Source organism: Misgurnus anguillicaudatus, chromosome 7 (assembly GCF_027580225.2).
Source record: "Misgurnus anguillicaudatus chromosome 7, ASM2758022v2, whole genome shotgun sequence".
Lineage (NCBI taxonomy): Eukaryota > Metazoa > Chordata > Actinopteri > Cypriniformes > Cobitidae > Misgurnus > Misgurnus anguillicaudatus.
In genome coordinates this window covers 28,152,539-28,175,641 of record NC_073343.2, presented here as the reverse complement: position 1 = coordinate 28,175,641, position 23,103 = coordinate 28,152,539, and the positions used below count along the sequence as shown (strand labels likewise).

The 23,103-nt window shown below is 37.5% G+C and overlaps 1 protein-coding gene and 1 long non-coding RNA gene across 3 annotated transcripts in view; one reads left to right on the top strand and one right to left on the bottom strand.

Moving 5' to 3' along the window:
* The window catches only part of esrrga (estrogen-related receptor gamma a), a 231,258-nt gene extending 223,426 nt beyond the window's left edge, over nucleotides 1-7,832 (bottom strand). The window contains exon 1 of one of the 2 annotated variants that reach the window (XM_055172189.2): nucleotides 7,332-7,832. The gene's annotated coding sequence lies outside the window, so the exon portion shown is untranslated. The remainder of the gene's footprint in view (nucleotides 1-7,331) is intronic. The other variant, XM_055172186.2, reaches the window with a different exon arrangement.
* The window catches only part of LOC141365364 (uncharacterized), a 310,045-nt gene that overhangs the window by 275,167 nt on the left and 11,775 nt on the right, over nucleotides 1-23,103 (top strand). The window lies entirely within an intron of this gene.

Here is a 23,103-nt window from a genome sequence, read left to right as displayed (position 1 = left end):
CACATTGCGACAAAATGCAATGCATCTCCTTGGCTACATACTACATGTTCCTGTACATGCACGCGCAACCTATGCGTACAATGTACGCATGGTTTGAAATATCCGGCGGTGCACGTACAGTACACGTGCACTCTTCTCATGACGAAAATTGTGTCACAAATGTGACATAAAATGTGAACCATACTTTGGCTGTGCTTTGCAACAATGTTGACAATAGGACACATTTAGAAATGACTGACTCCATTGGTAGTGTACTTACAAGTGAACTTGAGATGCCCATACAGTATGTAGAAAAGCTAGAAATCTTTCATCAGTCCCTATCAAGTGCACTTTAACAACAATCATAGGGCCTCCCCACCAAATGTGTCCATCACTCATCAAGGTCAGTAAACCCCGAACATGCAGAATTCCGTCCGTAACATCTGCGAAACAGATCAGTTTCTCCTCATCCCCTATAAAGCCCAGACGAAACCCCCTGGACGTTCGCCATACGGATGATACACTGTCACTACGGGATTACGTAGAGATAAAACACTGCACTCTCAAAACTCTGGGGCTTTCCACGATTATCCCAAGTATACTTTTATAGAAAGAGTAAAATAGAGATTTACTTCAATGCAGCCAAAAAGCATAATGAAACCGCAAAAACAACCAGGACGAGCGCCGAGAAGGTGGGGAGGCAGATAGGACAGGCACTGCGTAGGAAACAGGCTTCCAAGATTTGAGCCCATGGCTTCAAAGGAAGTGCGGCGCGGCGCAGAAAGAACACAGCAGGACCAATCTGAAGCTAGAACAAAAAGAGCCGCACTCCTACAGTGCCAATTCATTTCTCCTTATGAAACTGTTTAAGTTCGAGGGCTTTACTTCTGGGAGGCTTTCAGCCAGAAGAGTCTGGCGCTATATTAATTTCAACACTTTACCTTTCGCAACCCGGAGACCTCTGACCTGCCTTACCTGTATAAATAGAAAGAACTAATTTACTAGCGAGAAAGCGCTAAGGGGCAAACATGTCCTGGGTAATGAAGTGTTCAGCTTGTGCATGATTAACCAGCTGGTGGGGGTGGGGCAGAAACCACAGGCCATGAAATAAGGGGTAAAATTGATTAGCAATTTTCATTTACACAGCTAAACAAAAGCTGCTTTGCATATCAGCCCGGTTAGTTTATGCAGAAGCATAACGTATCTAACTTTTCTTAGGGTTACGACTCTGAAAGCAAAAGCAAGAGCTATTTTAAAAGAGGTGGTCACGCAGGCACACTGTACCAGGTGCGATGATTTTTGTTAGTGGTCCAGTTCTAAATCGGGACCAGTGAACAACAAGCCAGGAATGCTAAAGATATCATTTCAGTTGATCTTCCATTGTTGGGCAGCATTTGCGTAGAACTTTTAAAGTGGTCTCTTGGTACTATTTTAGTAATCTCTTAGGTTACCAAAATCCCTTTGGATCCACAGTATGCACTGACAACATATCCTTTAATTAAAGGTGATTTAACACTTAGCATGTACTGTGGCACATGCCTACATCCAAATAAATCAGTTGGTTATATAAATCAGAATGTGTGCTCAAACGTGTGCTTTTTTTGTTTAGAATTGAACACTTTAACAAAAATACGAGCTTCAAACTCTGCGTAATGCTACACTTCTAGGGCTAGGGCGGTTGACCACGTGGTGTGCACGTCACAAACTATGAAAATATAGCAAGATGTCCTTAAGTTTGTGTGAATGCAAATGGCCAGCAGACTCAGAGTTGGTGCACTATTTGCAAGGGGGCAACTGATATTAGTGATGACCTTCTGGATTGGGGGCGAAAGTTGCGAAAAAGTATCAATCTGCAATACCAGTACACCATCAAAATCTGTTTTCAGTGCCGCTGGAAACTTTATAACCCAAATTAGGCTCCTCACTTGAACCAAGTGTGGTTTCATGGATGGAAGTGCTACAATAAACACTCACTTACAGGTAGGGGCCGATCCCATGGACCCACCGAAATGGCAAAGCACGTATGCGCAGTGGTAAAATACTAAAAATAAATGTCCTCCACAATGCCATAGTAGAACCATTTTTGGCTGAATGGTTCCCTAACGCAGTGTTTTTCAAATCCAGTCCTCGGGACCCCCTTCCCAGAATGTTTTAGATGTCTCCATATATAAAAACACCTGATTCAGTTCATCAGCTTGTTAGTGTGTTAAGTAAGGAGCCTGATGAGTGAAATCAGGTGTTTCATATAAGGAGACATCTAAAACATTCTGGGAGGGGGGGACCCGAGGACTGGAATTGAGAACTACTGCCCTAAAGAACCTTTAAAATGTGTAGTAAAACATTTTTTTTTTGTTTCTAAGACTGTATGAAAGAAATGATTCTTCTAAGAATCTTTGAGGAGCCAAAAATGATTATTCTATGGCATTGCTGTGAAAAACACATTTAAGCAGATTTATTTGTAATAGTTCATGAAACCGACACACATTTATTATAGCATAAATACATAGTTTTGTTTGCTTTTACAAACCCAATGATACAACTGTTTCTTTTATTATTAAATGGCATGCCACAGATGTTGCCAATAAACTCCTTTTCAAAATAATTTTCAGTGACTTTCCCAGCAAGTGCATGAAGAATATTTGACAAGTTACCACAGACAGTAACCAGTGAGTAAAAAGAAAGCACCACCACAACGTTTCTTTCTCTCTTCGTAAGAGCGTGTGCGTGTTAGCCTGAGGCATTGCCGTCTTCTCATAGGAAATCCACAGTGACAACTTCATATTCAAACATCCCTTTTAAACTCGCAAACAGAAATCTCCAGCACTGGATGTAAGGCTGTATAAATACATTTTGTATGTGCTAATACATTGTCAACTTTTAAAAAAATATTAAGAGAATAGTCCACTTTCATAAAAACATAATTCTGATAATTTACTCTTCCCCATGTCATCCAAAATGTTAATGTCTATCTTTAGTGGACTCTAGTGGACCTCAACAATTTACTGTACAGTTTCAATGCAGTTACAAAGGGCTCTAAACGATCCCAACCGATGCCTAAGGGTCGCAATTTTTCCCAAAAAAATAAATGAATAAATATGTACCTTTAAACCACAACTTCTCATTTTGCGCTAGCCGTGTGATGTGCCAGCGCGGCCTTGCGTGTTACGTGATCACGTCGAAAGGTCACGCACAACGTATTCGAAACTACCGCTCCGGTGTTTACAAGTGTGAAGAAAGAAAGCCGTTCTGACATTGTTGTATGTGTAATGCTACTAATTAATGTCTTTGTGTCAGTTTATTGTTTACAATGGTCCCAAGTGTGTGTTTCACATATATAACACGTGACCTTTCGATGTGATTACGTAATACGTAAGGTCGCACTGCCACGACGCAAGGCTGGTGCAAGACGAGAAGTTGTGGTTTAAAAGTACATCTTTATTTATGCCTCAGTTGGGATCGTTTAGAGCACTTTGTAATTGCATTGAAGCTTCAATTTTGAACTGCATTGAAACTGTAAACTTTTGAGGTCCACTGAAGTCCTCTATATTGGAGAAAAATTCTGGAATATTTTCCTCAAAAAACTTAATTTCTTTTCGACTGAACACAGAAAGACATGACATGGGGGTGAGTAAATCATCTGGATTTTTTATGAAAGTGGAGTATACCTTTAAATTAGTGCATGCATAATTTGTTTACTTTATGGCTACTTTACAATGTCACAATCTGCATTTCTAAAAAGGTATAAAATATGCTTTCATAAGGTCTTGCTTTTTTATTATTCCTTATAGATGCAATATATTATGCTAGACAAACCAAAATTGGTTGCAGTCTGCAAAAGAAAAAGTAGGCCCGCGCAGCACCTGACAGACAGTAAATGCGGCAGCAAAAAAATCTTCTCTCCAATACACTGTACACAACTCCAAATTTAATTTTCTGCAAGATTACACACAATAATTACTAGCTTTATAAACCCCATAACTAATGGCTTCCAATTAGAGGATCTATAGGTATCGATCGCTTGAGAATTTGAGAGTAGCTTTAACAGAAAGCTCTTTGTCTTAAAGAAAACAGTGGAGCCGTCCACCAACAAGGGTAGAAGATATGGAAAGGGCCTGACTGGACTTCTTTTTATACAAGCGACGTTAAGACGGCAGATGCCAAAGCAACAGCGCAATTAATTCATCTCATTTCGCCGTTGTTTAGAACGCTTGAGACTCTTTATGAATGCTGGACCAAAAGTATTCCTCTACAGCCTTCAGATTTATGGCACCTATCTACCACATTGTTTAGCTTGCTTGTTAATTATTCAAAAGGTGAAGGATACTTCAGAGTGTGGCCTTCACTAATAAACCATAGAAGATTAATTTCCTCCAGGAAGCCACATTTCAAACTCGCCTCTCATAAGAGTGATTGTGAGATGATACAAAAGCATCACAGCTTTGTCGCATAACAAACTCTAAGATAAATTGCCTTCCGTGATACTCTAAAGGCAGAAACTATAAAAAAAAATACATCTACTCAATAATTTGTGACAAACTATTATTTTGGGAGTAAGAAAATGCACATATCCTAGTTCTCAAATTAATCCTCAGGATTAGTAAAGATTACTAAATACCTCTCTTTGAGATAATGAATTGATGCGTATGCGAATGGGTAACTGCACCTTATGTGGAAAACCGACATCACAGGATATAAAAGGCCCAGAGAGTTCAGAAATTAATTCAGAGAGTACTCCCGAAACTCCAGAGTCAAATCCAGGCGAACTAAAGCGACATGCTGTGTACCATGCCCCGGAATATATTGGGAAGAGGGCGAGCATGTAAACTTGACAAATGCATGATGACAGTGGAATACTAATCGGAAGATCATCTCTGCTCTAAATCTACAGGATTTCGGAGGCCTTTGCGCTGCAAAGCAAACCGGGGATTAGCAGTAAATAGATCTTTTACGTGAACAGAGAGATTTACTGTATAAACTTAAGACTTAACTGCATTAGGACATTTTCCAAAAATGGCTATTCTTCAAAATTATACTGCAGATACTTGACCCGTGTGGCTGCAGAACGCTGGTCCCCATTCACTGGTGTTTGTTTATGGCCAGTGTTGTGGTCAAGTCCAGCTCAGTTAAACTGTCGAGTCCGAGTCTGAATCAAGGCCAAGTCCAGATAAAGCTGTATATCTGTCTTGATTCAGACTCGGATGAGCTGGATCTGTGTGACATTGGAACGCCATTTCCATTCACGGGTTTGTTTTTGGTCTGGTTGTGATCAAGTCCAGCTCATTCAAATTGTCAAGTTCAAATCTAAATTAAGACCAAATCCAGATAAAGCTGTATATCTGTCTTGATTCAGACTTGGATGAGCTGGATCTGTAAAACTGTAGAAGGCCATTCCACATTCAATAGTGTTGGTTTTTGGCCTGGTTGCGGTCGAGTCCAGCTCTTTCAAACTGTCAACTCCAAGTCTGAATCAAGACCAAGTCCAGATAATGCTGTATATCTGTCTTGATTCAGACTCGGATGAGCTTGATCTGTGAAACTGTAGAACGCCATTCCCCATTCACTAGTGTTGGTTTTTGGCCTGGTTGCGGTCGAGTCCAGCTCTTTCAAACTGTCAAGTCAGAGTATGAATTAAGACCAAGTCCAGATAAAGCTGCATATCTGTCTTGATTCAGACTCAGATAAGCTGGATCTGTGAGACTGTGGAACATCGTTCCCCATTCACTAGTGTTTGTTTTTGGCCTGGTTGTGGTCGAGTCCAGCTCATTCAAACTGTCAAGTCTGAATCAAGACCAAGTCCAGATAAAGCTGTATATCTGCCTTGACTCAGACTCGGATGAGCTAGATCTGTGTGACTGTGGAACGCCATTCCCCTTTACTAGTGTTTGTTTTTGGTGTGGTTACGGTTTGAGTCCAGCTCATTCAAACTGTCAAGTCCGAGTCTGAATTAAGACCAAGTCAAGATAAAGCTGTATATCTGTCTTGATTCAGACTTGGATAAGCTGGATCTGTGTGACTATGGAACGCTGTTCCCCTTTCACTAGTGTTTGTTTTTGGCCTGGTTGTGGTCGAGTCCAGCTCATTTAAACTGTCCACTCCTAGTCTGAATTAAGACAAAGTCCAGATAAAGCTGTATATCTGTCTTGATTCAGACTCGGATGAGTTGGATCTGTGTGACTTTGGAACACCATTCCCCATTCACTAGGGTTTGTTGTTGGCATGGTTGCGATCAAGTCTAGCACATTCAAACTGTCAAGTCCGAGTCTGAATTAAGACAAAGTCCAGATAAAGCTGTATATCTGTCTTGATTCAGACTTGAATGAGCTGGATCTGTGTGACTTGCAGGACGCCGGTCCCCATTCACTGGTGTTTCTTTTTGGCCAGTGTTGTGGTCGAGTCCAGCTCATTCAAACTGTCCAGTCTGAGTCTGAATGAAGACAAATCCAGATAAAGCTGTATCTCTGTCTTGATTCAGACTCGACTCGGACGAGCAAGGCTGGCCTACCATGTTTTTTTGCATTTGCAAGAAGAGGTAAACGATGCAACTGTTTTAGTTTTCCGTTCTGGCCACGCAGCAATAAAGCTGTGGCTGGCATCGGGGGTGTGTGTATTAATAGACGATCCACATTCAGAAAGCTCTCGGTATCAATTAGGGTGCGATGTGTACAGTAGCAAGCAGGGTGCGAGTTTGTCCACAAAATAAATCCACGTCATCTGTTTGCAGACTAGTACTAACACGATCAGAAGCTACTTCAAGATTAAAACTTGCATGATTGGTAAGCATTGGGATGTGGGAATTATCAAGCGACCTAGATTGGCTAACAGAGCAGTCATAAAGCTACATTATGCGTTATAGGAATACAGTGGGACAAGAGCTCATTTGCACGTTCTGTTTTGTGACTGTAAACTACTGCCATGTATCAACAATGTCTAGGAATGTCCTCTGTGCATAATCCCAGGCAACGTTTCTGGCATGCTGTGTATACAAATTAATTCATGGCCTACAAACAGGTAATCCCCAAATGAATGCAATACAGTGCTGTTTCACTTAGTACGACACAACAAAAACAATATTAAATCAGTATACGCCACAATACTATCATATTACCCTTAAGTACGCATTGAATCAAAACACAGCCTAGCTTCACACTAAAAAAAGTTTGGCAGCTTTTTTCAGAGACATAAGGTATTATTTGCTTCACCTAATCCCCTGTCACAAGCATTAAGCATTTAAAAAACCAACCGCCACATATCCACAACTACCACGGTTCAGTCCACCCTGGTGGGTCAACATAGAGCAGCAGGTCTCTTGTGCACCCCGCCGTCCCTCCCAATCGGAGGTGTGCCTTACTTACGCTGGATCCTGGCTTTCCTCACAGAGTTCTCTGGTGCAGTTTTCAAGGACGTCCGCCCGCCGGCTGCCTCTCGCTTTTCCTCCCCTTTCCCAATGCAGCGACCACAAACAAAAAAAGCCTGCTCGCGTTCACTCAGCTAGCCTGAATCAGGGGCTGTGCGTTTCTCTCAAAATCATTAAGCAGGACCCTGGCTTGGCAAGTGAGGGTTAGAAAAGGAGGGAGGAAAGAGAGAAAGGGAGAGTGAGAGAGAGAGGGAGAAAAAAGGCTGCTGGGCAAGCTGGCCGGCTCGTTTCTCCCGCTTGTGTACTAGTACACAGCGCAGACAGATCTCCTATTGCAAGCCGGCAAAAAAGAGCTGCTTTACTGAAAAACAGAAGCATCACGTTTCAAGGAAGTGAGAGCCAGGATCTCCGGAGTGGGAGCTAACTGTCACTAGCCGGGAGCCTTTGGGATCTGTGGTCCCTGATGTATGCCCATCTCGTGTGAAAAAATGTTGATCGTTCAACCCCAAAACCAGACTTGTTATAAACAAACAAACAAACAGCTGTTTCAAGAGGGTTCACGTTTCTAGAAACACTCTCGTGCGTTTTCTGCTCGCTTCATGATTCAGGATTTTAACTTGCAAAATAAACAAGTACGCTTCACAAGATGACACTTATGTGAGTAATACATGAATGTATGTTACATAATGTGCTACAGCAAATGCATGCACAATTTAGGATGCTGCACTGCATGGTATCAGACCATTAAATAGACAACTAAAAGGAATAGTTCGCTCAATATAACACTTCTGTCATCATAAACTTAGTCACATGTCTTTCCAAATTCAACTTTATTTAATCTGTGGAACACAACAACAGATGTTTTGAACCAAATTTAATTTCTATACAATAATCAGGAACTGATAAGCACCAAAGTTGTCAAAAATAATAATATGTGACCCTGCCTGTCGGTTTTTGTGATTTATTGTTTACTACATAAACACATCCTACACAATGAAAAGAACATTCTGTAATAATATAACCTTGATATTTACAATGCACATGTAAATACAATGTTATTTTGTGTATTTGGTATAATGCAATGTCTTTGCATGGTTTATGGTTAAAAACACATTATTTTCCACATACCGTACATTACTGTAGCTCCAGATACACTGCTTTCCTCAAACTCATTGATTTTGTACAAAACTCATCGATCTGAAAAGCGCTGTGTCCCTGATTGGCCAGCTAATCTGTATGTTGTGAGTGGCCTGAATACGTCTGACGTCAGTTAAAAATATGACGCTCCTTACCATGTTTGAAAGATTCGCTCACAGTGCAGTGCTAACAGGAGTAAACTTACAGGCTGTGAGTCCAAGTGGGATGAATTATAATAATGTCGGTCTTGTCTACTACACCAACAGGCCCAGGAAGTAAACCGTTGCCTACAATCTGTGTGTTTGTTGTAGTCCAAGAAAAGAGATTTACGTAGGAATTGAAAACTCGCGTCATCGTTTACTTTTGCATATTGTTAACATGTATACACAACACCAAAGGAAATGTAAAACGTGAATCAAACCATATAGTTGCTCTTTAATATTAACTGAGTAAGGTTATGTCAAAGGTAGAAATTAAAGTAAAATCAGTAAATAAAATTGGTATTCGGTTCACGTCGGCCTAATAACACAACAGTGGAATTGAACTTCTGATTTTGTGCATGCTAGTGCACAAGAGAAATCGTTGTTAGGATTATCCCGCTTCTGGTACTTAACTTGCTTATTTCTGCTCAACAACATTAAAATATGATACAAGAATAATATTAATTATTAACAAGCTAGATTTGCCGATTACTTTAAAGTCCACAGTTATTGCCATGATTTTAAGCTACCATCCCCACTTTTCCAGCAAGCGGATGTGGTGAGACCAGTTTTCTGGTTTGGTCATGTCAATGATATTCAATATACCACATGTGTCTTAACAAGCTAAGTTTGAATACCAGAGTGCAGAATTACTGTAAAGAAAAATGTATAAATTGGGTTTGACAAACTATCGTATGACCTCAGTAGACTTAAAGGTGTTGTAGAATATAAAACTGTATCTAGGCGGCATAGATAAATAATAAGAGTTCTGTACATGATAATGACATATCGTGAGCCTCAAACAATCTTGACTTAACACCGACTGTGACATTACAGACTCGTAATGTACACCCCAACATTAAATTACACACTAAATTAAGTACAATGTTGTGGCGATGCTAAAAACAGTTATAACTGCTGAGTTAGCGCAATATGCTAGTTAATGCTATATGCTATATATATACATTTTACCCATTCATGACCCATTTCATTCTGGATGCAAATCCTAGGGTTGTAAATTGACATATTAAACCATCTCTGGATAATTTAAGCACTTAAAGGGATAGTTCGGCCAAAAACGATATTAAACCCATGATTTACTCACCCCCAAGCTGTCCGAGTTGCATATGTCCATCGTTTTTCAGACAAACACATTTTTGGATATTTTAGAAAATATTTTAGATATTTCTGTTCATTAAATGTAATGTTGTGGGGTCCAGCAATAGTCCACGACCTTCAAGTCCAAAAAAGTGCGTCCATCCTTCACAAATTAAATCCAAACGGCTCCAGGATGATAAACAAAGGTCTTCTGTGGGTAATCCGTGCGGTGTTGTTGTAGAAATATCCATATTTAAAATGTTATTAACTTTATAAACTAGCTTCCGGTAGCGCCGCCATTTTGGAGTGATGCGCATTCAGGATGAGAGCTTACGCAGCGTACAGAGTTTCTCTGCTGCTGCTCTGTGCCCCCGCCCTCCGAATTTGTCATACGTCACTAAGAAAAGTGCGTACACTACGCTAATCCTCTCTCCTGAGTCTAAGATGGCGGCGCTACCGGAAGCTAGTTTATAAAGTTAATAACATTTTAAATATGGATATTTCTACAACAACACCGCACGGATTACCCACAGAAGACCTTTGTTTATCATCCTGGAGCCGTTTGGATTTAATTTGTGAAGGATGGACGCACTTTTTTGGACTTGAAGGTCGTGGACTATTGCTGGACCCCGCAACATTACATTTAATGAACAGAAATATCTAAAATATTTTCTAAAATATCCGAAAATGTGTTTGTCTGAAAAACGATGGACATATGCAACTCGGACAGCTTGGGGGTGAGTAAATCATGGGTTTAATATCGTTTTTGACCGAACTATCCCTTTAATAAAGCCAAATACCTTCCATGTAGATATCAGATAACTATTTAACAGATTATTTTAATGATCTTTTGGCACCTTTAAAATAAAGCCCATGAGCCATATGAAGTACAGTGTTATTTTTAACTTGAAAGCACAGAGTAATATTTTCAGTGAATAATAATTCAGTGAGGGTCCTTTTGACAGTATGAATAAGCTAAAAGGTTCTTCGAAATATATTGGCATACACTAAAACAAAGTAATATGAGTTTACAGTCACACAAGGGTGAATAAAATATGTATTTTTATGAATAATTTCTTAAAATAATGTTGATAAACTGCTGAACTAACTATCAACGCAAAAAAAAACATCTGCCCAGAGGTGTAGCGCTAGCCCACAGTTTCAGGCTGTTTACTGAATTGAGATCAGAGCCCATTGTAAATAAACAAACGATTCAACAAGGGCATATGAGGCAGCCCGAGATGTGTTTGTGATTTATATTGGCTGAAACTGCAGCATGCTCTCAGCTTACGTTATATCCTGGTGGGTGTCCCATCAAATACAACAACACATCCAGCGCGTGCTTTTCGCCTGTCAGGCTACCATGTGCGCGATAGAAATGTCGTTTCAAAACACAGCCGAGCAATTTCTCAAGCTTACGGAAACAATCGACCTCACGTCGCCGTCTGTCTCCATCACAATGTTACTAAACATCTGAAGGACAAATGGTCCACTCACAAAAACAACGTGCATTGTTTCCATCGTCTAAAGTTACGAAGTGACAGTGCGAGCATCCATATCTCGTGCATTCGAGTTGATAACCGCGAGTTTTTTCCGCACGTGTTTTACATGCTATACGTGACTTAGTTTCGTAATGTCAATCGACACAGAGAAACTAAAACGAAAGTAAAATTGATTATGTAAAGCAGTGACTCGATATTATGTTAACCGTATGTCACTGATATGTAAAAGTGGTGATTGAAAGGTTTAAAAGATCATGCACATAAACAGTTTGCGTGCTGAAGATATAAAGCGCGGTTTACCTCAGCTATGTGGCGGGAATCCAGGTAAGAGTCGCTTCTTAAAGGCACAGCGCTCGCATGAAAAAAACTGCTCTCTAATCAGTTGCTGCTTATGCTTGCGTCCAAATGCGTCCATCGTCTTTAAACGGGATGTTTTCATTTTGCAGATAAGGGTCTTGTGAAATATGCTTTGCAAAAACTCAAAAACTCAAAAAAAAAACATAAAAAAAACATACAGTGGACAAAGACGTTTATTCTGAAAAAAGCTTGTTATAATGTTTACTGCTTATAAGAACGTTGTTTTTATGAACCTTTAAATTAATGATTTATATATCAGCCCTTACATACAACAAAGTTTTAATGTTCATTTTTTGCCAATATATTTTTTCTTAATCTTTGTAGTTATGCACCTGCTCTCAAAGATCACAACAGCTGGTCTAGTAGTGATCTATTCTTCACTGTAAAAAAAATGCGGCATTTTTGTCAAATCAACATATATTTTTATGTTACTTAAACTAAAAGAAATAAAGTTAAACAATTTCAACTTGTTTTTATAAGTTACTGTATGTCAATTTAGCACAGAAAATTTGACTTGTTTTAACGTCATGCTATTTTTTTACAGAGTACTTGTTCAGCTTCTCCTAAGGGCAAAAGAATATTATATCTTTACATTTGCTTTCTTGTCGCTGTGGGATATGTTACCTATAAAGGTGAATTAAAAGCATTTGGAAAGCATATTATAAGTAAATTATTAAGATGTATGATATGTTTTATTTAAAAGAAAGATTGCACAAACTTTCTAACAACATTGTTTTAATGTGACTTGATAATTTATGAATTACAATAAATACCAAATATTTTTTGTGGAAACTGCAGGCATCATAGAGGCCTTTATTGAGGCTTTCAATGCACATGGCAATGATCTATCTGCTTAACTGAGGTGGCTATCCCCTTGTCCTACACATCTACAGATAAAGCAGTTATAGCTAACCATTATGAAACTATAAATTATAAATATGTTGCTTCAATATTTGGTTTAACTATACATGAATTATGTTACAATGTAACGCATTAAATGCATAAAGTCACTTGACTAATGTTTGTGGACTTTTATATTAAAATCAAGTCGTGGCATCATGTTGGAACAGATGGATATCTGTCAGATTTGTCATTACAATTAAACATTCAACAATTTTTTTTTAACAATTAATTTTGCATTTATAACAGTATAGGTTATGAACACCCAGCATTTTCCTTTAAAAAAAAAAAAAACAGTTACACTTGAACTGTAATCCAGCAATGAAGTGAAGTTGAAGGAGATTGTCTCCTCCCAATTAAAGAGAACAATCAATCATCCCCAAGTCACAAACAGAGGACTAACATGCAACCAAATCCCCAAAACCTGCTGACACAGAGGAAAAGTTTCATATCTCAGATGCAACCTGCCCCTGTAACTTCCACAGCACACTTCAAAAGAGAACAAGATGCCAAAGGTCATATCCTAACCCCAGTCTCCAGTGTTCACTGAAACTCTAGGGAGAGTAATATTAAGACTTTGTGTAACAATGCTTCATTACTGTCATGCTGGTCGTGCTGTTATTTCAATACAGTGGCATGGAAGAGGAGAATCGGGCGACAGCAGACTGACGCCAGCATGAGATGAAGGATATAGCTCAAGTGTGTTGTTTTAAATTGCATACAAGGCTGGAGGTGAGAGTAACTTATTTGGTTCTTACCAGCTCGGTCTCATTTCTTGCAAACCTCCAATTAAACCTCATCCTTGACCCGGGATTGACAGTCCTTGTTTTTGTAGACTATTTGGTGCCCCTTCCACCTTGTTTCTCTTCTGGGTGGTCTTTGTTTTGTGGTAATGATATCGCTTGGTTATTTATGTCACCATGCTAATAATTTAGTTGGTGGAAATAAGTGTGTTTCTATGACCTAAACCATGAATCTTAATCCAATAATATGCCTCTGATTAAATTTATGAGTTATTTATTAAACTTAAGACTAATTAGTTCTCGACCATAAATTCTGTAAATCACTCAAGCGACTAGTCTTTAAAGCTGACCGCAAACCATCATTCTTTTATCATTTTAGACATAATGGTGTCCTCAACACGTAATGGAAGATATACTTTGTTGTGGCTGATAATAAGGTTATATTAAAAATATACTAAAGAGCTAAACAGTACAACACTGATGACTTTATATTTACAGGCAGGAAGGGTAACTTATAACTGTTTGTACCAATCTGTCTATATCTTATATGTGACCCAATCAGTGAAAACCTGAAGTCAATTTTTGTGATGTTTTCATAAAATCATCATACTGTAAATTAATTCTGTAAAAATATAACCTTGATATATTTATTATACTCCTTGATACTCCGAATCTCATAATTAGGCAGGGTCACATATATCTACATAACAAAACAAAGCAATGTAAAAAGAAATGTATGTGTACCCCCCTTCTTCTATCTTGATTCCAATCTAATCTTATACCTTGACTGCAAAGGGTAAAAAGATGTCATTGGGACGGTACCCTTTAAAAAGGTCCTAATATGTATTATGTACTGTAAGTACAAATCAAAAGTTTAGAAACACCTTTTGACATAGCTGTTGAAGAAAAAAAGTTTTTAAATAGCTTTTGTAGACAAAAATATAAGTGTGCCAAACAGATTAATTTAAGTTATTAGAAAACTAAAATTTTTTTTTTTAAATATTATTTTTGAAATAAATGACATGGAAAGAATATTGAAGGTAAAGACGCAACTAAGAGCCCAGAGTAAATGTGAACTACTTCTTAATGTAAATTCTTGATAAAATGACACAAGTACAGTTTTGCAATTTCTAAGCAAAGGGTGACTGCACTTCAGATAAGATAAGATATAACAGAGTTTTAATTTATTTTTTGATGCTTTAAGTCACAACATATTTCCCACACTTACATTTGTGCTATATCATAGTTTGAACTAAGTTTTTTATTATTATTTTGTAATGTGGAAAAATATAAATAAAGAACGAGTAAGTGTTTCTAAACTTTTGATTGATAGTGTATGCATAACCAAGTGATAATAGTTGAAATGTCTTCATATTGGAACAATACAAAAGTTAACCTGAGTTATACTGTAAATCAATAGGTAACATATTCAAACCCTACAAACGATATTTTGTTATCATTATTATTTTTTCCAAGGAAAGTTCATGAGTTTTATAACAATTTCACATAATCAAACTTTACTCTGCCAATCAAATTTTTGTTAGGTTTTATTTACCTTGTTTCTGTTTTACTCTTCTTACTATAGTTTCTGTGTGATTTTAACAATGTCCAGAACAGCACTTTTCATCCAGATTTCACCCAGTAAGACTTCAGCACCATGGAGAGCTCCACACGCGACTGCTTTCACCTAACAACTAGTTACAAGTTTCGTCAAACTAACACTAACACATAGATACGGATTATATCAAACACTCATTGTTAATGAGTCAATGGCAACCCACAAATGGCAACCCACATCTCTGACTATCTGTTTATATCTGAATACATATCTGAATTTGTTTTACATATATTTGAATCTTTACAACGAAGCAATAAATAGAATAAATAAAATCACAACAGTTCAACCGGCAGGGAAGAAAATATTTATCGTCGATATTTACGTTTCAATTAACAGTCAAATATTACTTCCTCATAATAGCTAATTTGTTTACTGTTTATTGTTATTATTTAATGTAGTTTATTTTGTTAAATCTTATTAAAAAATAAAGATCAGTTTACTAAATCGCCTAATTGTGTTTTTCTCTTCCAGTTAAAAACATTGGTATCACTTATAGTGTCCATATGTAATGCATTTCATATAAAAAGTCATGATGGCGTTGAGATCCCAGCAGGCTCAGTGTATATAAAAATAGTCTCTTTGCTGCCACCTAACGTATATCTGTCCCATAGCCTGTCGACTCTCTTAATCCATGCTGGAAGCTCCTCATATGGGCAGATGCGAAAGGGATTTGCAACAAACGCAGAATTGTAGAGATATGCTAATTTAATCTTTGCTGTCTATCAGTTTAATCATATCATCAGCATTCTCTCGTGCACAAATACTAGCGCGGCCTTTGATCCGATGGGTCCGCTCTCTTTTCATTTTAATGATGGTTCACTTTAATGATAATTAAATCAAGATTAAAGGTACCTCGGAGATAATTCAACACCGCCAATATAAATCTATAAATCTTTAAGAGCACTTGTCACGCTCTCCCTCTTTCGATTAATGTCATTAAACATTACACTAAACTATTGTTTTTTTTTCTTCTTTACCATTTTTTTCCAGGGGCCTGTCATGCAATAACTCACGGTTTTAAATTAGAGTTGAGTTTAATGTTTGGATCTGCTCAAAATAAATCGTAGGAGATGTAATTGCATCTTTACGTTTATGAAGTGCAGAAAAAGAAAAAGCAAGAGAGCAAAGAGAGAGAAACGGAGGGAGAGAGACTCATGTAAGTGTCCATTTTTATTCGTAAACATAAACTTAATATTTTGTTAACGTTTTTATTACCTCTGGTACAGTTAATATTATATAGATACTATATAAAATTAGTGTAGTATACTAAAGTATTTACCATAGTAACTGTAGTACATTTTTGTATATTAATTACCCTACTCCATTTTTTCATGTAGTATTCTAATAACTACAGTGAATTGATAAACTGTACACACAGTTGTATGCTATAATTTAATATTTACTATAGTATATAAAAATAAAATGTACTTTATTACTACATTCTGTTAATGTGCTTTTGTATTAACTGTAGTTAATGTAGTTGGCGAAATATTGTATAGAATAGTACTTTATAATGTACTATGTTTAAAACAGTAAACCTTCTAGAAATTTTACTTCAGTTTACAGATTACTACAAACTCAAGTTTTTTATGTGGGACTTTATATTTTAGTGCAAAGTAAATGTCATATCAGTTTAGTAAACACGATCGTATTAATCACTAAATACTAAATAGTAAACGATCACATCTTTACATATAGAGTTTCTATCCCATTCATTGTTAGCGATCAGCTAACTGTCACACGCGCGCACTCCGTCACTTCTACTGAGAATGGAGAGATGTACGTGCAGACGCTCACAGCGCGGTCACGCTGCGCGCACCATGCGAGCTGGCTAATTAACCTGGCACCAATATGCAAATATAATTACTAGAAGTTTCACATGAAGATTAAAAGTAACATATGACGCTCAGTGTCATCGCAAACCATACATGTAGTAGTCTTGGTACTCACATGTAACGGTCGCTGGGAGTCACAGCTGAGGGATAACTGACGTGCTCACGAGTCTATCCTCTGCTAGTCTGCAGTCAGCGCAGTCGTCGATCACTTCTCAGCTTTAAACAACACGACACAGTGTAGAAAGTCTTCGGATTGTGTACACGAGGCTGTAAACAGGTAACTTAATAATGAAAATGAGTATCAAAGGAAAAAGGGAAGGCGTACTTTTGCGCAGAAGCTCCCTCAACAAGAACTTACCTCAGTTCTTTAAATATGCCATGTACATTTGAACAAATTATTAAGCCATTCAAGTCAAAGCTCCACAGAGCTATCCGTTTTAAAAAGAGAGAAAATGTCAATGAATTGAGTTGTTGGTAATAGATGTCGATTTTTTTGTACTTCCCTGCTGTAAGTGTAAAGAATGTACTGTATTTAAAAGTTGCACTTTTTAAAAAATAGGTGCTAAAACGATTCTTCATTGCGAAGAACCATTTTAGTTCTACAAGAACCTTTTATTTACAGAATAATTTCTTAAAGGTTCATATAAATCATTCTCTCACGTATAATCAGATGTGCGCATTGATATATTTAACGAGGATTTCCCGTGTGTTTCAGAGTAGAGAAATGTTCACCTGACTGTCAATGACGCACTGAGGTTGATAAGCCACGCAAATTAATGTATGTGTCTTAACTTTATAGTGCAACTTTTGCACTTCATAATGTCGTTATTTTATTTATTTTTTAGGATAAGTCTCTGATAAGACTTAAAAAATAACCTTACATTATTCAGCTTTTGGTGTCCACATTTTAGAGTGAGGAAAATTTAAGGAAGCAGTCAGGAGTGTCTTCCTGGCTTGTTAAAAAATATGTAAACTTTATTATCAACTTTCATATCTGAATCTGTCTATACGTATTAACTCTTTTATATTGCCTTTTGATATATTATCGTAGTACAGGTTGACTGTTTCATATTCACATCTAATATCATGGCCCATAAACTAATAACATAAAGACGATTTGAATTAATCTATCACAGACAAGAGACAGACATAAGAAAAGCGATGTTTACGTTATGATTTATAGAGTTCAACCCAACATCCACAGCTTCTGATTAATCTGTCTCGCGCGTTCTCTCTCGTGCGTGCGTGCGCGTGTGCGTCCGTTTCTATATTTATTTCCTTATTTTTGGTGAAACGCTTATTACCACATTCAGTCGTACGCCAAGGCATAGCCTTCATTATCTCGTTCAACTTTTATTTAACTTAATTTCATCTAACTTCATCAAGAGTGTCATTTTACGCGTGAGGGGTGAAAGTTAGTGGCACACGCGCCTGCCGGGGCAAACATCTGTAAGAGCGAGGTAGTGCGTTTTCTTTGCTATTTTGCAATGAATGAGACATAATAGTCTCAAACTGGAAGAAGAAAAAAAAACTAACAAACATTTCTGCGAGTGAGAGAAAAGGAGATTGAGTTATTTTGTTTGCTTCTTTCACTTGCCTTCATTCTGACAATCTGATTATTTATAGCAATTATTGCTTGTTTGGGGTCATACATTTGTCCTAATTCACAATTTAACCAATAATGGTGAATGGCAACTTCTACAGTTGCTGTCCATGGTCCTTTCTTTCTTTCTTTCTTTCTTTTCTTTTTGAAATGCTTTACATAAACATGAGCACACTTTTTTTGCACTGACATACAAAATACATTTCTATTCAAATTCAATTAGTAAACTTGATATTTACACATACAGATGACAAATAAACTTATAAATACAAACATATTAATGCAATATTAAAAATAAAATATGATAATCTTTTCATCTTCCAGACATTTCAAGCCACTACACAAAATGTACTAAAATCTCACTATTCATTTTAATTCAGTTTAAATTAAGCTGCTTTGTATATCACACAGGCAGACTTTATCGAATGCACTTTTATTTTGCCTTGTGGAGGAATGCAAATTCTATTTGAGCATTTTGCAGCAGCAGAAAATGAAATGAAAGGTGTTGGATATCTAGCTCATCGTTGCGTAATATAAGACACTGCTGAAGCTCACAGCTTGAAAATGGATCAGATGGATCCGCATTTAGGCATTAATTGATGTGTAACCTCAAACCTTTGGAAACCTGATAGGTTTTCTATTATTACGTAAAGGGAATGCCAATCGCTTTCAATTGCTTCTCTGCTTTCTTCCTTATACAATCACACCTCACTGAATGGTTTCCATTTGTCAGGCATCAACATGTTATGCTGTTAAGATAGCAGGACTACTTTAATGAAAAACTATATGGATAACTGCAATGCAATTGTGCTATGATGGGCACCCAAAAACACTTTTCACATAACCCCTGTTGTCTCTGTGACACGTCTGAATCAGAAGTGAAGTCAGTCCCCTCAGCATCCAGTTTGTTATATCACTATACACACACACAAGTGTAAGTTTTAGCCTCAAACATTAGCTCTCTATCCAGATGGTATATACTTAAACAAATGAGTTTTGACATTAGGAGAAACTACAGTGACAGAACTGCCTCCCTGCCCTGACAGAATTTCATGTTTCATGTGCAATTTCTCAATTAGCATCCGTGTCACATACCATCTTCAGGACGAAGCTCCTAAATCATTCGTATACGTCTTGTTTGAGGTCAGTTTGGAGGGGGATATCTGAGTCGACATCACCACTCTCTCCAGTTTGACAATTTGTGAACATGAGCCCAGATGTTTAAGTCTGTCTCCTCAAGCTTGTACCCCGTCTATCCTCCTCCCCCTTGTGCCAGCTCCCTTTCTCAGGTAATTGCGGTGCTCTGGCGCTGTCAGGAAAGCCACTACCCGCCTCATCAGAGGAAATATTTGCATTTTGTGGCGTGATCGTTTATGGCAACGGTTCTGGTGAACTTCTTGTTAAATGTGCCCTCCCTCGCCACCATTAACAAACGCGTCGAGGTCTACAAAAAGATATGAAAAATGAAAAAGATGGCCTTCTTTTCGCTTAATAACCCTCACAAATGCGCTCGGATGCTTCGCCACACCTCCAGCAACGCGGGGCGTGTTGCGTTCTCTATTTATTTACCATCCTACAAGCAGCACACAAAACTAATGGATAAAAAGTGACAAGCTATCAGGAGAATCTGAATGCATAATTGATTCAGAGCATAAATTAATACGATTATGCAGCGGCATGGGGCACGTCTGCCAAGGAGAGGAGAAGCACGGGGGGATGTAACATGGCTCCCATCTTTAGGGCTGATAGGCATCAAAATGTAACAAACATTGTCTTCTCCGTTTCATGTTCTTTATACAGGACATGCCCCGGTGATGAGAAGCCTCTTGCTCATCGGAGATGCCATAACAAGGTGTTAGAGCGCATTCCTTGCATTTAGTTTTGCATGCATGAGTCTTTATAATAAAGTTCAGTTTGCAAGTTTTTTAAAGTTTCAGAATAAAACAAAAGGGTATTCAGAATCAGAAAGAGCTTTATTGCCAAGTATGTTTAAGCACGCACAAGGAATCACAAACACAATGCAATATTGCAGACATATAGGAATTACATATAACGTAGTTTCTAAAAACATTTTCTTCTCACAGTTGTAGATTATGGCCCAACCTTTATCTATCCATGAAGCATCACGATGAACAGGACATCATAATAAATTCCAAACACATCTCCTTACCAAAGCTTATGAGGTTAGTCTGAATCAGATCCACAAGCGAAAACAATCCCAAACATCTAGACCTGAATCTTACCTTAAAGAGTTTAACTTGAAAGAAGGGATGCTTTTAAGTCTTATCTCATATTTGCTGTTTCATGTGTGTGAAACATGAAGGCTTTTAAGTGAGAGAAAACGTATTAGATTTTGTAATTACTAGGGCACCAAGCTGTGACTCAAATTATGATTCACAGCTACAGATGTGCTCCGAGTTGCATTAATATATATGCAATGCATCTCAGACAGCAATATTTGTTAGTTGTCATCTCGGTGTATCTCATCGGATGTTTGCTTGTCAAATTATCTTAGACTTTAAAGATTTTACTTTTAATAAATGTGGAAATTCATATAGTATTGTTGCTTGCTCTTAAAATCCCAGTGAACAGGAAGTCGCGATCAACTTCTATGTTGTGACATATTTCAGAGTGAAACATAATATCCCATGAGGAAAATAGTGGGCGTGGTTTGTGTTTTCCACTGTGCTTTAATTGGAAGTCGAAAATGGGCGGTTCCTTTAGAAATGGAACTGGCATCTGATTGACAGTTGGAGGGGGCAGACTTAACGGATGCTTCCGTCCAAGCCGTCCAGCTGACATCATCAAAGAATGGTCTGCACAAGAGGAAGGACATTTTCAGATTTTGATTGAAGATTACAAGGGCACATGAGTAAAAAAAAATATGACCCACACAGATAAATGAAGAGTTTGGATCCAAAACGCAATAAATCAATTTTGACAAATTTCGGTAAAAACGTGTTTTCTGTACCAAGAAAGTGACAAGATGAAAACCACTATTTTCTGTTACAAACTTTCACATAGCATCTTTAGGTTATAAAAACATAAAAATTGATTTTCAAAGATTTATTTTAAAAACGAATTTTTTTTTTCCACAAAATGCAATAAATCCATGACAAGTTTTTTTTTCATAATGCTATAAATCTATTCAATCAATGTATAAATGTGCATTCATCTTTGCCATGATATATTCATTTAGTTGAACAGTGGTATACACTGATAAAGAATAAACATAAATGGCATTAATCAAAACACTTACTTTGTTACATTAATGACACTGTCATTGCTGCGGTTATACTTGACGCCATCGCTTAACATTTTTCAAAGCGATCCGCTGTAAAATGTTTTGGTCCTGCTCGATTTTTGTTGACTTTGAGTAAAATAATGGAAAGTTTTTCATAAGATCCTCTGGGGTCAATGTGTTAGAATCACATAAACTTCACAGATGCTGTCGGAAGAACCAGCACCTGTCTCCCGAGTGCCTCTCGCATTGGATGTTGATGACTTACAATCTTTCCCGTCACAGAAAACAACCACAGGTTTATCAATGCCATTAAAGTATTATTTTGCTTTTGTTTGCTTGTTGATCACAAAGTAGATGAGGAAAACTAGGATTCCGTGTACTCAACACACCGCCATTGTTTGTTTACATTGCGTGGAATGGTGCGCTGTAATATGTGGAACGGATTTATTGCGTTCTGTAGAAAAAGAGGAGTGGCGTATATCGCGTTTTGGGAAAAAAGGGAGAAAAAAATGACAGAATAACACTGCGGATATTGGATTTTGCATAAAAGTAAGAATTTACTTTTAAATACTGACCTGATATAATACTGATTTTGGCAGTAACTCATTTTTTTTACTGTTTTGTCCTAATTTCTTTCCATTGTCACTTCGGTTTAGGGTTAGATTTACATAAAATGACATCCCTACCCAAACCCAACTCTAACGCCAGGCGACATATAAAAAAATAAATCAGAAGAAATAGTATAAACCAATACATAAAGTGACATTCTAATGCAAGCACCAAATCTAAACCGAAGCGACAATGGTTTGAAAATAGGAAAAAGCAGTTGAGTAACCAATACGTGATAATCACACGACAACAGGAATTCGTTTTACGATCACGAAAAAATGCCAAAATTTGTGATAATATCACGAAAAAAGAATAAAAAAAATACGTGACTAGGTACAAAGTCATCATATACAATAAATCCGTGGGGTAGCATTTAAAAAAAATATATATATATATAGGCAGTATTTGCATTTGTTTAAAGCAAAACATTTAATTACTTACCAGGCTACAGGTGAAGCTGTTCTTTACGCCTTCTAACATCTCATAATTGGTCCTCATTTATGTCCAAGAGACTCAATTATAATCTTTTACTTTTTAATCCTTTGATTTTTCATATTTTAAAATGTTTATGTGCTGCTGCAGATCCATGTGATAAGCAAATGCGTGTTGTCGTTCCATTTATAGGTGCATATTACTAACACGCTCTTTAAATAACAAAAACAATATTGCAACAATGACTTTAGACTTTAGAGCAGGTTTTTGTTGGTCAATGGCGTAGTCTATTTTAGTTGCCTCAAAATAGCAGTGTGCCAACAATAAACACACCTCGTTTTCAGACCAGAACGCCCATGGGTGCAAAATTTGGCGCAAATGCATTTGCTATTTAAAAAAAGGGGTACTAAATGTGAAAATGATAATTGCGCTGGGTTCAAACTAGCAAAAGATACTTGCATCGCGCATTGCGCTGCATTGCGCCGCATTGCG